The sequence below is a fragment of the Martes martes genome (assembly GCF_963455335.1).
Source record: "Martes martes genome assembly, chromosome: 17".
NCBI classification, from domain to species: Eukaryota; Metazoa; Chordata; class Mammalia; order Carnivora; family Mustelidae; genus Martes; species Martes martes.
In genome coordinates this window covers 18,436,102-18,453,812 of record NC_137905.1, presented here as the reverse complement: position 1 = coordinate 18,453,812, position 17,711 = coordinate 18,436,102, and the positions used below count along the sequence as shown (strand labels likewise).

At 43.4% G+C, this 17,711-nt stretch overlaps 1 protein-coding gene across 2 annotated transcripts in view; it reads right to left on the bottom strand.

Annotated features, from left to right (window-relative positions):
* GFOD2 (Gfo/Idh/MocA-like oxidoreductase domain containing 2) overlaps positions 1 to 16,836 on the bottom strand; it is a 41,245-nt gene extending 24,409 nt beyond the window's left edge. The window contains exon 1 of one of the 2 annotated variants that reach the window (XM_080828239.1): positions 16,666 to 16,836. The gene's annotated coding sequence lies outside the window, so the exon portion shown is untranslated. The remainder of the gene's footprint in view (positions 1 to 16,665) is intronic. The other variant, XM_080828240.1, reaches the window with a different exon arrangement.
* Positions 16,837 to 17,711: the final 875 nt, after the last annotated feature.

Genomic DNA, 17,711 nt, shown 5'->3' with positions numbered 1-17,711 from the left:
TTGTGTCTCTCTGATCCTATTAGAAGCATCCAGCTCTTCAGAGGCTTGCAGATGGATAGAGTGTGGGTGGTTCCAGCCAAGCTATTTAAAAATGTATCTATAATAGTTTGCCCTGTAACTATTCTTTTTTAAATTACAAATTATGCTTTCTATTTTTCAGCGCCAGGCTTCAAAAAGAGCCATTAAGGATTTCTATAGACAAAGTTACTGCCTTGTAATACTATCTCTACCCTGCAAGTCACACAAATGCAGTTAAATGATTTTCAGCTGAAGTGTTGTTGTGTGGTTTTTTTTTTTTTTTGGTTTGTTTGTTTTTAAAGATTTTACTTATTTGACAGAAAGAGAAAGAGATCACATAAGCAGGGGGAAAGGCAGACGGGGAGAGAGAAGCAGAGGGAGCAGAGAGCCTGATGTGGGGCTCCATCCCAGGACTCTGGGATCATGACCTGAGCTGAAGGCAGACACTTAGCCAACTAAGCCATTCAAGCTCCCCTCAGCTAAAGTATTAAATCATTAGTTCAATGGGGGAAAGGAAACTCCTAAAGAAATGGGTGTTTACAAAGTTTCTAGAAAAACATATCAGAACATATATTCTTTTAAAAGATTTTATTTATTTATTTGACAGGGATCACAAGTAGGCAGAGACAGAGGAGGAAGCAGGCTCCCTGCTGAGCAGAGCTCCCGATGTGGGGCTCGATCCCAAGACCTTGGGATCATGACCTGAGCTGAAGGCAGAGGCTTTAACCCACTGAGCCACCCAGGTGCCCTTCAGAACATATTTTTAAGACCAAGAGTCAGGTATGGATTTCTTGAACAGGATATAAAAAGCATAATCCACCAATAAGTTGTATTTCAAACTGAAAAAAAAATTCTTTTCATTCAAAGACACCATAAGACAAAATGAACAGGCAAGCTAGAGACTAGGAAAAAATACTTGCCAAATATATACTCTATGTAACAAAGAACTTATATGCAGAAGGACTCCTACAAAACAACAATAAAAAATGAACAACCCAAACTTTTAAATATGTTAAAAGACTGGGGCACCTGGGTGGCTCAGTCAGTGGGCGTCTGCCTTCAGCTCATGTCATGATCCCAGGCTCCTTGCTCAGCGGGTAGCCTGCTTTTCTCCCTCTCCCTGCCATTCCCCCGACTGTGAGCTCTCTAGCATGCATGCTCTGTCAAATAAACAAATAGAATCTTTTTTTTATTTTTTAAGATTTTAATTTTATTTATTTTGAGAAAGCGACCACAAACAGGTGGAAGAGAGATGGAGAGGGAGAAGCAGACTCCCCACTGAACAGGGAGCCCCATGTGAGGCTCAATCCCAGGACACTGGGAACATGACCCAAGCTGAGGGCAGCTGCTTAGCCAACTGAGCCATCCAGGTGCCCCAATAAATAAAACCTTTTAAAAAAATAATAAAATAAAAATGTTAAAAGACTTAAATAGTTTCAATACCAAAGATACAGGCATGGCTAACAAGCACATGAAAAGGCTTTCCATGTCACTAGTCATCAGGGACACGCACATCAAAGCCACACTGAGATAACACACTAATGGCAAAAATAAAACAAAAGAGTGACAGTACCAAAGTTTGGAGAGGATATGGAACAAAGGGAACTGGTCATTCATTGTAGGTGGAGGTGTAAGACAGTACAATCAATCACTTTGGAAAACTGTCAGTTTCATATCAAGTCAAACATATATTAACCCGTGACACAGCAACTCCACTTGTTGATATTTATCCAAGAAAATAAAAACATATGTCCATAAAAATGAATATAAAATGTTCACAGCAGCCTTATTCATCATAGTCCCAAACTGGAAACAAACCCAAACATTTATTAATAGGTGAACAGATAAACAAGTTATGGTATAGTTATTCAATGAAACAGAATAAAGCAATAAAAATGAATGAACTATGAATACATGCAACAACATCTATGAATCTTAAAAATATGCTGAGTAAGGGGTGCCTGGGTGGCTCAGTTGGTTAAGCGACTGCCTTTGGCTCAGGTCATGATCCTGGAGTCCCGGGATCGAGTCCCACATCAGGCTCCTGCTAGGCAGAGTCTGCTGCTCTCTCTGACCCTCCCCCTTCTCACACTCTCTTTCTCTCTCTCTCTCAAATAAATAAATAAAATCTTAAAAGAAAAAAAACATGTTGAGTGAAAGATGCCAGGCATACATACATACCAAGAATCCCACCTTACTAGAGGATTCCGTTCATCTGAAGTATAGGAAAAGGCAAACCTTATTTATAGTGATAGTAGTCAGAAGGTGTTAGTGGTGGTGACTGAAGTGGTGGTGGGGGTACAGGACTGACTGGAAAGGGGCACAAGGAAACATTTTAGAGTGATGGAAATATTCCACATTCTGTGTTGCCTTGTGCTTACATGGTGACACAACTGTAAACAACTAAGCAAACTGAACACTTCAGATCTGTGCATTAATAGTAAGTAAATTATACTTCCATTTTTAATCACCGTAAGTTGTTGTGTTTAAGAACACAGAACAAGGGGCGCCTGGATGGCTCAGTGGGTCAAGCCTCTGCCTTCAGTTCAGGTCATGATCTCAGGGTCCTGGGATCGAGCCCCACATCCGGCTCTCTGCTCAGCAGGGAGCCTGCCTCCCTGCCTACTTGTGATCTCTGTCTGTCAAATAAATAAATAAGAACTCTTAAAAAAAAAAAAAAAAGAACACAGAACAAGCTTTTCACATCTTTTAAAACTCAGGCTCGTAATCAAACAAAATGGACTGATGTGAATTAAAAGTCTCTTTCCTCAAAAACAACATAAAAACCTTGTCAACTTACTTTTGGAGATGTCAACAGGATAGAGACAATGGCTGCAGCCAAGAGCATAAGTTTTCTGAGGAATTAACTTCAAGCTAAGGCCAATGATCTAGTCAGTCTGAGAATTTCCTAAGGGTTTCTGAAGAGAGCCCTTTCCTTTCCTTTTTTTTTTTTTTTTTTTAAAGATTTTACTTATTTATTTGACAGAGACCCAGTGAGAGAGGGAACACAAGCAGGGGGAGTGGCAGAGTTCAGAGAAGCAGGCTTCCCTGCTAAGTGGGGAGCCTGGGAGCACGATGCGGGGCTTGATACCAAGACCTGAGCCGGAGGCAGACAACTTAACGACTGAGCCACCCAGTCTCCCTGAAGAAGGCACTTTCCACTAACCAATGTCAAACTGGGCAAGCTGCAGAGCTGCAGGTGTTAGGTAAATAAGTCCTCTCCACTCACGAACAACTCACACTAGGGAAGGGAAGGCTCAAAAGGAATTCTTTTGTATTTCTTTAGGCAAGTAAAGTTAATAATGGCTCTAAGTAAGAAATGATATGTACCAGTTTGTGGTTATAGCTGTATAGGTGGGCCAACAAGACTTGGCACACCACAAGAGTTAGAAGCCTTCACTCAGTGCCCACCCCCACCACTCCCCAGAACCAGCTCCACACCTGGAGTCCCCCAGCACAAGCAGCCACCCCAAGCTGTGCATCCTTAGGGCATCCCTCCCTCCTCTGAGACAACTCTACAGACTGCCACAGACCTCTGACCCTTGAGACATTCCAAAGGGCTACTATCAAGCAGCTAGATTTTTCTGTGGATGAACTTTTCCAGTAATTATATCTTCATATAAAATATGCTAAGGGGCACGTGGGTGGCTCAGTGGGTTAAGTGTCCAACTCTTGATTCAGGCTTGCGTCATGGTATCAGGGTGGTGAGATCGAGCCCCACATAGGGTTCCATGCTCTCAGAGTCTGCTTGAGATTCTCTTTCTCCCTCTGCCCCTCCCACTAGTCGCATGCTCTCTAGCCCTCTCTAAAAATAAACACACACACACACACACACTCTTTTCTTTTAAAAGCACTGTGGCCGGAGGGAGGCCAGGGCTCTCAACCTAATTTTTAAATTGTTTTTAGCAGAGGGAGAGGGAGAAGCAGGCTCCCTGTGAGGTGGGGCTTGATCCCAGAACTCGGGATCATGACCTGAGCTGAGAGCAGACACCTAACCAACTGAGCCACCCAGGTGCCCCTAAAAAGCCAAGTGGTAATTGGCAGACACTCCTTAACTAACAATATTTCTTCAGTACAAAATGGGTCCAGGGTTACCGGGCTGGCTCAGTCAGTAGAGCATGTGACTCTTGACCTCGGGTCTTGAATTCAAGCCCCAAGACGGGCACAGAGCTTACACCAAAAAAGTAGGGATGCCTGGATGGCTCAGTGGTTAAGTATCTGCCTCCCGCTGAGTTAAGTATCTCCCGCTGAGCAGGGAGCCCACTTCTCCCTCTCTAACTCCCCCATGGCTTGTGTTCCCTTTTTCACTATCTCTCTGTCATAAATAAATTAAAAAATCTTAAAAAAATAAACTGTATAAAAAAAAGGTAAAAAATAAAATTAAACAGGTCCAAAGGAAGTAGAAGAGTAAAACATTCAAAACTTCAAACTGCAATTGTGCAACTATCTTATGCTATGTATTCAAGGCATCATGGCCAACAACCCAAGAGTACTGGTCATAAATACTTCAGCTACCTGGTATTTGTCAAATACCATTAAAATGTTGCAACATCCAAGGGCCAATTTTCATCCTCATCCCACTTTGATGCTGACGGCAGCAGCATCTGATACAGCATGTTTGAGCCTCTTTGAAACACTCTTTAACCTCCAGAACACAAATTTCTCCTGCTATTCTCTCTGGCTACTTCTCAATCCACTCTGCTAGCTTCTCCTGATAATGACTGTGGTAACCATGATGATCCTAGTCAGTCTCATGGCTTAAATATATATACTGTCTATTTTCTGAGGACTCCCAAAGGTTTTAGCAGGTCCTCTTTCTTAAGCTTCAGACTTGTATAAGCAACTGCCTATCGGATATTTCTACTTGGATGTTTATTTTTTTTTTAAAGTAGGCTCCAAACCCTGTGTGGAGCCCAACGCAGGGCTTGAATTCATGACCTTGAGATCAAGACCTGAGCTGACATCAAGAGTCAGATCCTTAACTGACTGAGCCACCCAGGCACCCCAGATGTTTATATTAATAGGCACCCCAAACTTAAAATGTCCAGAATTAAGCTTCTGGAATCCCCCCATCCCCCACCAAACTTGTTCTTCCCACAATGGCTTCATCTCAGAAACTGGTAACACAAAATTTCCAACAGCGCAACTTAAAATCTTGGAGTAATCCTTGATTCTTATTTTTCTCTCCCACTTCACTTTTGATCCATCAACAAATCTTGCTGGCTCTCTACCTTTAAAATATATCCTGAATCCAAGCACTTCCCACGACTCCTGGTTGCTACCACCTCAGTTTAAGTCACAACCACCTCTCTTGCCTACACTATTGCAAAAGCTTAACTGGCCTCTAAGATTCTACCCTGTCCCTCTACCCCATACTGTAACCCAATCTATTCTCAACATTGCATGGAGAGTGACTCAATTAAAATATAAGTCAGAGCAAGTCACTCCTCTGCCCAAGCTCTCCACAGGCTTCCCATCTCTCTTGGAATAAGAGCCAAAGTCCTTCCACTGACCTCCAAGGTCCACACAGTCTGTCCTCATCCCCTTCTTTTATCTTTCTTACCCTACATTCTATTTTTCTGTCCCTCGCTCACTCTGCTCCAGCCACATGGTTCAGTACTGAATGCATCTCAGACATGCCAGGTATTCTCCAACCTCAGGGCCTTTGTACTTGCAGTTCCCTTTTCTGTACAGATATCCAATTGGCTTACTCTATCCCTCACTTTCTTTAGGCCTGTACTTAAATGTTATTGTACGAGAAGCAAGTTATTTCCTGTTTGTCTCTCCCAACCACTTCTGCTAGAATGTACTTCTTTCAGACAGGGAATTTTTTGTCTGTTTTATTCATTGTTGTATCCCCAGTGCCTAGAACAAGGCCTGATATATAGTGGGTGCTCAATAAATATTACTAAAAATTTTCAGATCTTGTTCCTGCATGGTTAGTTAATAAACCAAGATATATATACTGAACTCATCAAAACTGTATACAATTCAGTGGTGTCTTGTGATATGTTCACCAATATAATACAGATTACTTATGTCACTAATCTAAGTAGTTTGGAGTAAAATATGACTCAATGGTTTAGGAAAGAAAACAAGCATCATATGATAACAGAATACCTTTGCCTGTCACTTGGGATTAGGAAAATGAGAGGCTACTCTCAGTCTTAAACTACAACTTGACCTGCTAAGAGGGCGCACCCACCTGAACTGTCCCTCCAACTAACATCCCTCCTCCACGTAACATTACTCATGCTTACTAGTCAGCTCCATCCCCTTGCAGTCAAGTTTCCTCCCTTTAACAGAGAAGCATACTGTATGTAAAGGGCCTTGTGACCACAATGACCTAGCACTTAGAGATTACGCTCAAATACCAGTAGACAATTGTGAAGGGAAGGCAAGTGAGAGTAGACTCAAAGAGGTGACAGTTCCTAAGGAACCACTGTGCCTGCAGTGAAGCCTGCCTGCCCCCACAGCCAGTCCATCACTACACTTCACCAACTGGACTCAATGTCCCTGAAATTCACCCACTGAATACAACTTAATGTTCCTGAACACAAACCTAATGTTTCTCCTGGTCCTGACCATTTCTTTCCCTAGACTTTAAGTGCCCCTAGGATAAAGCCCAAATTCTTTGATGAGGTTCACAAAGCATCTCCCAGTATGAGTGGGACCCTTCTCCAACTCTCCACCTTATCACTTTTCCCTTACACTGGATTTAACATGCTAGCAGCTACCATATCTAACTCCTTCAGTCTTGCTCTGAGATTTTGGTCCAAGCTGTCTACTGTGCTTGAAACAATCTTTTCTAACTTACTCAGGCTAACTCTTTAAGGTCTCCCCTCAAACACCACTTCTTTAGAGGCCCATGCCTAGGTTGGGTTAAGCGATTCAGCTCACAGTTCACAGCAGCCTGGGCTTTGGTTTTCAAGGTGCCTATCACACTTCACTGGGATCACCTATGTAGTGTCTGTCATGATAGCAGGACCTCGCCTATCTCTTATACAATGCTGTCACTAGCACAAAACACAGTGGCTGACACGAAGTAGGTGCTCAGTAATGACTGAAGAATGAACCTAGGAATGAGTAAGTGTGAGAATGAATGAATCAGGAAGTCAGGTTAAAGCCTATATAGGTGGTGCACTGACTAGAAGGCAACAACTTTTCCTGCCTAACTCCTTATTTGTGTTTCTAATTTAAAATAAATATTTCTTTTTTTTTTTTTAAGATTTTATTTATTTATTTGACAGACAGAGATCACAAGTAGGCAGAGAGGCAGGCAGAGAGGAGGGGGGGAGAAGCAGGCTCCATGCTGAGCAGAGAGCCCGATGCGGGGCTCGATCCCAGGACCCTGAGATCATGACCTGAGCCGAAGGCAGAGGCTTAACCCACTGAGCCACCCAGGCGCCCCATAAATATTTCTTTTTTAAAAAAGATTTTATTTATTTATCTGAGAGAGAGACAGTGAGAGAGAGCATGAAAGGGGAGAAGGTCAGAAAGAGAAGCAGACTCCCCGTGGAGGTGGGAGCCCAATGTGGGACTTGACTCCGGGACTCCGGAATCATGACCTGAGCCGAAAGTAGTCGCCCAACCAACGGAACCACCCAGGCGCCCTAAAATAAATATTTCAAAAATTACTTAAAATATTTAAAAATATTAAGAGTATAAGCTACTTTGCTCTTTTTTTTTTCTTTGAAGTAACCTCTATGGCCAACATGGGGCTTGAACTCATGACCCCAAGATCAACAGTCACACGCTCTACCAATGGAGCAGGTCCAGGCACTCCAATTACAAACTACTTTGAAAGATGCCCCATAACTGATACTGTGGACCATTACCCTAGGAGAAGGGCACTGTGACTGAAAACCCAGGTGCAAAGGGATCTATAACATGAGAACATAATTCTTGGGCGTGATAAAGGAGATAAAACCACGAAGGCCAATTTTAAGTTTAATTATTGTTTCGCAAAACTCAGGACCTGTTGTGGAAATAAGCAGGAATGCCTTCTATGTGGCCTTCAACATCAGTCAGGTATCAAGAATTAATTAGGATGATGCATCTAATTGTCCCCCAGCCTGCCTTTTGGCACCCTGACATCTGGAATTGAGCCAGTGTGGCAGACAGGCTGTCAATGTCAGAAGAGAAGAGTCAGACCCAAAGAGTAAAGACAACCACACCCCCCATCATCAGAGCCTGGGCAGGAGAGGAAAGGGAACACTGGGGGTGGGGTGGGGTGGTGGTCTGCAGCCTGAGTTTGAAACTGCATGTTCATAGCCAAGGGAATGAATACCTATGGCAGTCCGGCAGGGTAGCATGAACGCTTTCAGCAGCACTGCTTTCAGACAGATTGAAAGTGTATCTTAACTGCATTTATGTTACCATTGAAAAAGCCAAACTAAAGAAGCAGGTGTTGAGTTTTACAAATTATTTATGATAAATGTTTTGGTCCCTGAGTTTCAAAGATCCAGAGGCTCTCTGGAGAAGGTTTCTTCGTTTTCCTATGATTTGTTTAACAGTGCCTCCACTGACCCAGCGACATGGTCACAGATCCCTGCCCTCTCATTGAGAGCAAAAACACCAATGGGACAAAGGAAAGAAATGCTATTCCCTCAGCTCTACAAGCTGACATGGTGGTAAACTGTTAGGCAGCTACCACAGGATGAGACTACACCCAGCGCTGGCCAAAGATGCCAGTTCCCTGTCCCCCTGCCCAGTCCACTGTGTCTGCACTGGAGGGCTCTAATGAAAGACCTAACGACCTGCCCAGTGAGGCAAAAGTACCCAAAGTACAAAAGGGTTGTACTAAATTGGGTCATAAAGGAAAAATTTAACACCCACAGAAGTATCTAGACTGCCTTTAGGTCTAAAAGTTAGCCTCAGCTGATGATTACAGTAGGAAAAAGTACTTACTTATCCACTATATTAATTCTTTATTGCTTTTGAAAATCCGGTAATAACAATTTTTTTCCCCTAAGACTGCATTAACAATGAGTTCCACATTGATATCCCTCTGAAAATTCCACCCTCAGCCCTACTCTCTACCGCAGCAATGTTAGATAATCCTTCAATTTCACTATAACCTTCATGCAAACATTCCTAACTTCCAACTTCCAGCCTCAACAACTTGTTCCAGCTGTACCTCTACTAAATGTATCCGTATCTACTAGAAATCCTCATCTGAGTGACCTACCAGCTGCCCCCATCCTGAATTGTCTTTCCTCTCAAACAGAACCTCATTCTGTCACTCCCACCCCTTTTAATGGCACACTATTCAGTCACCAGAGTCCTCCTCTCATTTGCTCCCCAATATTTATAAGTGCCGCAATACGTCAGGCATTGTGCCAGGAGGTGGGCACAGAGCAGTGATCCAGACAGGCAAGGTCCCTGGAGTTTAGTTTCCATTTCCTCCTACACCCATAGCTGAATACCAAGGACTGATTTGACACAGGAACACAATGAGTGGTCAGAGATCTTTCACTGTGGCAGGCACGTGAACAAAGACTCTGCCTTTACTTTTAAACCAGAGGCAAAGCACATTTGGCCATGATGCATGTGAAACAGTCAACCCTAGAGGGAAGAGTATTACATACTTTCGTTTTGATCTAGGGCCCAAGAAAGAAGACGGCGAGTTTTTAATGATGATAAAACGTTTTTCAGTGTGCACACTTAATTTACCCAAGTTTTCTAAGTGCGTTCCATCTTCTACATGGATAAAAATACACCTCTTCCGAGAAAACTGGTGTTTCTGTGGCAGAAAGAGACGTCTAGAGGGTCACCCATCTGCTTTCCTTCTGGATTTCAGGTATAGGACACCCCCCACCCTTTTAAAAGATTTTACTTTTGAGTAATCTCCATACCCAACATGGGGCTCGAACTCACTGAGATCAAGAATCATATGCTCTACCAACTGAGCCAGCCAGGCAACCCTTGCATATAGGACATTCATAGGGCACCCTGGAGCACCACAACACAACAGCTCTGACTGGCATTCTCTACTCTGTGTTCCATGGCCTCTGGTCACCAAAAAGATTAGGCATTAAGTAGTTACTGGTGACTGGAAATGCCCAATGCCCTTCACAAGCATCTCCTTCGCATATGCAGCAAACTGCTTACCAGCTAGGCCATGACCACATTCAGCTGTGATTTCATTTAACGATCTTCTAGCTGCTCAATGTGGATCTAAAATAATCTCATCTCAGGTCTTTGCCACACCATTCTCTTTCTTCTTTTATTTTTGGGGGTGGGGGGTGGTTAATGTATAACGAAGGAGGCTGGTTATAAAATACAGGATGTATATGAGACATGCATTCCTGAAAGAGCCATTCGTTTTATGTTTTAGGATTTTCTGACTATTGTTTAAATGATATACAATGTCTTGTCCTCCACTGAGACTCTAAGCTCTTTTGGGACCAGGACTGCGTTTTATACAGTATTAAGGAGATGATAGGTCTCCAAAATTTCACACTTCAAGGTATTTTGGTAACATACCCAGAACACTTTGGAAATTACTTAGACATTTAAATGTTTTTTGAATAATAATCTTAGTATATAAGGGCTATAAAAGAAAGAGAAACAAAGGAAAAGAGAAACAAAGAACATTTTTAAAAATCACCATGACCAGAACCAAGTCCTGGCCTGGAGGAACAAGAACAGCCATTTAAACACAATGATTTAATTTTGAAAATAACATCAGATAAGGAATACTATGTTCATTTTCTCCACTGCTCCAAAATAGAAGCCATTGGCACAGGAATATCAATGCAAAAGCCTGAAAAGTAACAGGAAATATGACTGATGTCTCTACCACTCCCCTTCTCCCTGACAATCAGAGGATGCCTGACAAGACAAACATTCTATCTCACATGCTCCCAGAGCCACTCCCAGAGAGGCCCCCCAAGAGATGATAACCATTTCCTAGCAGGAACCACCACAAGGCTGCAGAAAACATTAACCACATGGAACATTCTCTAATACGCTTTAGAACACTGTGCTACACACACACACCAAACACACCAAAGATACGCTAAGGGTCAAGATTATCTGTCAACAAGCACCAACCCCCACCCCCCAAAAACAAACAAACAAACAAACAAGTCTTAGAGGTACTTGGCTGGCTCAGATGGAAGAACATGCAACTTAATCTCAAGGTTTTAAGTTTGAGCCCCATGTTGGGTGTAGAGATTACTTAAAAATAAAAAATCTTAATAAAAAAGTAAGTCTTCAAAAGCCGCATATGCTGTGTACAGTGTACCCTTCGATTACACATGTGTAAATTCATTATCTAGGTAACCACATTACTGACTGGTTCCGACACCTGGGATAGGAAACAACAGTGTTGTCCTGTCAGCCCTCTCCCTCAGCACTTTAATACAGTCACAGCGTGAGACGGGGTGAGGGCCTGCGAAGAGAAAATGGTTCCGAATCATCTTTTACACCAGCAAGAAACTCTTAGGAAGGTTTGTTTTTTTAAATATATACTCATTGGGGCACCTGGGTGGCTCAGTTGTTAAGTGGCTGCCTTCGGCTCAGGTCATGATTCCGGGGTCCTGGGATCGAGCCCCACATTGGGCTCCCTGCTCAGCGGGGAGCCTGCTTCTCCCTCTCCCTCTCCCCCTGCTTGTGTTCCCTCTCTCGCTGTGTCTCTCTCTGTCAAATAAATAAAATCTTTAAAAAAATTATATATAATGAGTGTATATATATACACTCATTATAGGGGCCCTGGGTGGCTCAGTCCTACTCTTCTTTTCGGTTCAGGTCATGATCTCAGGGTCCTGAGATCGAGCCCTGCGTAGGGGAGTCTGCTTGGGATTCTCTTCTCCCTCTCCCTCTGGCCCCTCTTCCCCTGGTCCTTCTCTCCCCCTCTCAAATAAATAAAAATAAATCATAAACACACGCACACACACACACACACACACACACTCATTACAGAAAATTACTGTTTTTCTCATTTTTTAAAAGATTATTTATTTATTTATTTGACAGAGACTGTGAGAGAGGGAACACAAACAGGGGGAGTGGGAGAGGGAGAAGCAGGTCTCCCGCCAAGCAGGGAGCCCAATGCGGGGTTCGATCCCAGGACCCCGGGACCACCACCCGAGCCAAAGGCAGACAGACGCCCAACGACTGAGCCACCCAGGTGCCCTCTCATGTTCTTTTTAAAAGTTTTTATATTTAGTATACTTGTGATCAAACTGTATTCATAACTTTGTATCCTGATTTTTTTCACGTACCTATTTTGACATAAGCATTTTTCATGTTAACCACAGTTTCTAAAGGTTATGTATTTCAAGGACTACATGAACCAGCTTTTCATTTCTCTAGTGTTAGACAACTATACTATATTCAATTTATTTTGTTATAAATTACACGTTAAGATATTATAGTCCTGAAGTTATATGATTTGCTTAACAGTATCATTCATTTTCCTTTTTTAAGATATTTATTTTTAAGTAATCTCTACACCCAATGTGGGGCTCGAACTCACAACCCTGAGATCTAGAGTCACATGCTCTACCAAATGAACCAGCCAGGCTCACCAGCATTCTAAGCAAAATATAATTGTGAAAGTAAATAATAAAAGATTTTGAGGTTGTAAAGCGATATGGTAAATCTCAAAGCCAAGTAGAAGTGTTTCCGGTTCTATTTTGGGGTTATCTGCTCTCATGAGAAACTAAGAGTTGACAGTTTGAGAGCAGCACCGTTACCCTCTGCCAGAAAGGAAGACGGCATTTTAGATACTCAGTTCCATTCATCACAGGTTTCATTCCTGATACTTCCTGGTAGACAGTGGATAGGATAGAAACCCTTATCAAATAACTGTGAGAGGTGGCAGGAGTGGGAGGGTGGTGGGGGGATGGGGAGGAGGAGAGCAATTTCTGTCTATCCTGGGTCCCAAAAAGTGTGGCATTGTGTCACTGGCTACTCTGAGAACTGCCAGTATCTAGGACAAAGGTAACTCTCCTACTTGCAACTCTTTCCTTCTCAGAGAAGGACCTAAAGAACAAGTGCTTAACAACAGAGTTTGCATGTATTCAAGTAATGCAGGAATATTCACCTTTTCCTTCTTAATGGTTAATCTCTATTGTCTGGGTGTTTATTCCTATCACTGTGAGATAGAAATATTTACTTCACTTCTCATTTCTTGTCTCTCAGTTTAAAGAGCTAATACTTCAGTGAGCTCATTCCTGACCTAATGGCTAATTCACAGTAAGTGTTAGTGGAGGAAGTCTTACTGCTTTCATTTTTTTTTTTTTTCAGTATTTCTCCCGATTCTGACTTTCAGGAACCCAAGTCTATTTCAAGTATCTTTCAATCCCCGCTTTTTAAAAACACCTGGCATTTATATTTTTCAAGTACTCTGGATATTTGGACTCTCTTGGAATATAAAGCTGTTACCTTTTAAGAAAAATAATGTCCCCTTACAATACTGTATATGAATTCTCAAAACTAAAACTAACAAAATCTGAATTTTTTTCCTAGATGCTGTCCAGTTCCAACAATGAATTTATCCTGGAATTGGACCTCCTAAAATAAATATGTGTGAGTGACTTGTCAGACATCAGGCTCCTCTCCTACTTCTTAGTGGGCTCTGACTGATTCTTAAGTTTTCTGAACACCAACATTTGTGTTACAACTTATGTCAGTTGGCACTGCATCTCCAGGTTCATTCTCCTCTTACCATGTAACTAGAAAATCAGTTCAGTGAAAGTAGATCCTGTTAGCATTACTGGTTTATCTGGTATGTTGGCCTGTTAAATACTGTTGATTACTTTATTACAGGTCAGATTTGATAACTGCCTTCAGCTGCCCTAGAAAACGGAGTGGATATTAAGTAATTATTGGTGAAAAGTTTCATTGCTATAGCGACAAACACTTCTAGAGTCTGTGAGTCCATCTTTCTCTTTTGAAAGCAAGTGTCTTTCTGATTATAGGAGCTCAAAAATTGCACACTCATCAATGGAGCACACTCTTCACATTCATACAGTATCTCCTTCAACTGCTCATTCAAGAAAGTATTTTCACTTACATTCAAAGCAGCCTCCCAGGTCCAAGGACAGTAATTGCTCCCTTCCATCTTACCTTGATTTTGGCCCACTAGTCTGTCTTCTATCTGGACCAGCGCTAAGGTAATGAGGGTTTCTATAAAGAATTCAATGATCTTCATAAAGCTTTCTGACAGGATTTGATTAACAGTGCCAATTTCCCCCATAGATTGCAAACCCTTCTGATAATACTCCATTATATCTCTTAAGGTATTTATACAAAATATTTCCACAGATTAAAGAAAAATCAATAAGATGCACAGCCACATCATAGATATGGTATGGCATTGATTTATGAACCTCAGACAAAATTCTGTTACTCAAATTAATCTGACCTATTAATATCACCATACTTTTTCTTTTTCTTTTCTTTTTTTTTTTTTTAAAGATTTTTTATTTGGGCGCCTGGGTGGCTCAGGTCATGATCCCAGGGTCCTGGGATAGAGCCCCGCATCAGGCTCTCTGCTCAGCAGGGAGCCTGCTACCCGCCCCCCTGCCTGCTTCTCTGCCTACTTGTGATCTCTGTGTCAAATAAATAAATAAAATCTTAAAAAAAAAAAAGAAAAGAAAAGTGAAGAACATCTCTTTTAAAAAAAAATAAAAAAAAATAAAGATTTCTTATTTATTTACTTGAGAGAGAGAGAGAAAGAGAGAGAGCTGGAGCAGGATGAGGGGCAAATGGAGCAGGGACTCTGAATCATGACCTGAGCTGACAGCAGATGCTTAACCAACTGGGCCACCCAGGTGCCCCTAACATCACCATTCTTTAAATGTATCTTATCACTCTGAGGGGGAAAGAAAACCTGCTGCAAAATCAAATATACATTGAAAATTAGTTGCTGTTGTTTTTAAATTTATTTATTTGTCAGAGAGAGTGAGCGAGCACAAGCAGGCAGAGTGGCAGGCAGAGGCAGAAGGAGAAGCAGGCTCCCTGCCGAGCAAAGGGCAGGAAATAGGACTCAATCCTAGGGCCTTGAGATCATGACCTGAGCAAAAGGCAGCCGCTTAACCTACTGATCCACCCAGGCGTCCCTGAAAATTAGTTTTATCAGAAAGAAAAAAAGAAAGAAAGAGGGAGGGAGGGAGGAAGAAAGGAAAGAAAGAGGAAGGAAGGAAGGAAATTAGTTTTATCAAGCTAGTAAGAAATTGATTTTATTGATTAGAATCAGGGACCATCTTTTAAAAAATTATACACTTCTTTTTACCATATTACAAATCTTTGTCTTTTTGGGGGGAGGGCTGTCATTCCTAATCCTGCTACTAGGGGATTCTGGTAATACTATAGCAATTTTCCCAGCAAATAAAAATAGCTGATCAGACCCAGATCGATCATTCCACAGGAAAAGTATAGCAACCAGGTGGTAAGAGAAAACCTGACAACAGAATTTTTATCTGTAAAACGGGGAGCCCACCAACAGAACTGTCTACTGAAAATTTTCACCTCTTAGTCCAGTCTTTAAATTCCTAGTCCAAAACCAGTACTTCTCCACATTTTTCTGTAAAATGGATGGCCTTAATTGAAACTCTTTTGTTCCCTGGGTGTACATAGCTTTTCAGAAGAGGAGTTTCCTTATGAAGAATCAATCTAGCTTCCCCAACACTTAAAGACAACCATCTTCTCCGTATCTCAGTAACGTGTCTTAAGTGTTCTTTCTAATTTAAACATCTCTTCCCTTCAAGTGAAGGGTCATACACCAACAGCTCTTCATTCTGAGACTCTGTGCCCCAGAGTTTACATAGGTCTTCTGGGCCGTGCCCCACCTCGGTTCTGGATACTCAAAAGGACACCCACTTTCTTCTATAAGATGGTATATATATTACCTTTCTTGCTGTCTAGCCAACGCAGCTTTAAACTCTTCCATTCTTCTCCCATTCTTCAGATTCTGTTGCAGTTTGGGAGGTAAACTCTTCACACAACCATTCACAAGTCCAGATCTCCCCGCCCCCATTTCCTTCCTCCCCATTCATGTGATAACGTCTTGATGGGAACACCTTACCTCACCTTTTGTCTCCGCTAGTCCTTCTGCTTCCTTCCTGAGCTTCGAAGCTAGGCCAGGGCCATTGAGACGTGGCCAGTGGGCATTCGGTGACTGCCTGAGCCACCCGCACTTTCTGGAGTGTCCCTTCTCCTATCTAACACCTGAACCCTCTTTCCTTAAATAAAGATTTACCCCCTAAAAGTCCCATCTCCCTCTGAAAGACGATGGACCAGCGCCCTTTGTCTGAAGCTTCCACACCTCCCATCCTTGTCCACAAAGCGTCAGTCCACACAGGTAGGGTCTGCTCGGGGCAGGACAGGGGAGCCTAGGTTTCCGCGTCCCGTAAAGGGATGAGTTATGGCCGAGGTCCGTCCAGGAGCCAAAATTCTACAATTACACGACCAAATCCGTAGGTCCTATTTCTGGGCTTGGAGGACGAACTCCGGGGCGACCCCCGAACTCGGCGACCGCGCTGGCAGTTAGAATGGCCCCCTCCAGCCCAGGCTCTGAGCAGTCCCGCCTCCGACCTCGGGCGCCGGGCCGCGGAGGAGGCCCGGTCCACGCCCGCTGGCTGCCGCGCCATGCCCTCCTTCATCCTCACCCGCCGCCGCGGGCCCGCCTCTCACCTGGCATGCTGGCATCGCCCGTTCTGCGCTGCACTGGGGACCATGGGTCTAGACCGATCTCGGCCGCAACCCGCCCGCCAAGAGGGAGGCTGGCGGGGACGCGCGGGCCCCGTAGTGCAACGCACAGGCACCGGGTACGCGCCGCCTGGTTTCTTAGGAACCGGGAGCTCTGGAAAGGGAGGGGCGGGACGGCCGGAGGTCTGCGCATGCTCCCTGACGGGGGTGGGCCTGCGCTGGGAGGGGCCGCGATCGAAGATTGCGCATGCTCGCACCTTGGGGGCGGAGATTAAGTGGGTTAGCCGAGGGGTTGGTCCTTTATTTCCGGCGGTGGAGGCGGCTGGTCAGATGTGTAACAGCCTCGGGCCCTTCCATCCCGCATCAGTAATAAGGAGGTTCTGGGAACTGTAGTGGGCCTTTGTCTGGAAATAAGGAAGGTCTGGTGTTGGACCCAACGACCTGTTGTTGTACAACGGTAGTTCTCTTGAACTCGCCGGACTTGGCCTCCTGACTCCTACAATAATGACTGTCTTCTGTTCTCTGGTGCCTGTCTGGGCTTTTCTTCCTCTGCATGTTCTTTGGTTGTTCCTTAAATGTTAGTGCACCTACTGTGACCTCAGTCTCTCAGATCTCTTTACTGGAGTCTGTGTCTCACCAAGTAAATACCATTTTGTAACAAGACTGCTCTTTACTTCACCATTACTCTGCCAGAGTAATGAAATCTGTCACCTATAATCCTTAGCTATGTAAAGTAGGCTATGTTGGAGATGTAGGATTAGGGGTTATTTCGTCAGGGGAAGCCTCTCTGGTATTCTGACTCCTGGTGAGAGTCTGGACCCCCACTCAGCTAGTATTAGAACGGTGTGCCAGCCATCGTTCCAGAGCAACTTGTGATGACAGAACATGTCAGTTGAGCTGAGGCAATTGTTCTTGCTGAGAACTGATGGCCAGCAGTGAGTGCTATCCCTGGTTTGGAAGGAGGACTTCCTGCCACTGCTGCCACCTTTGGAGCATGGAAGTCTTCAAGAGTGATGAGAGATGGTGACCTC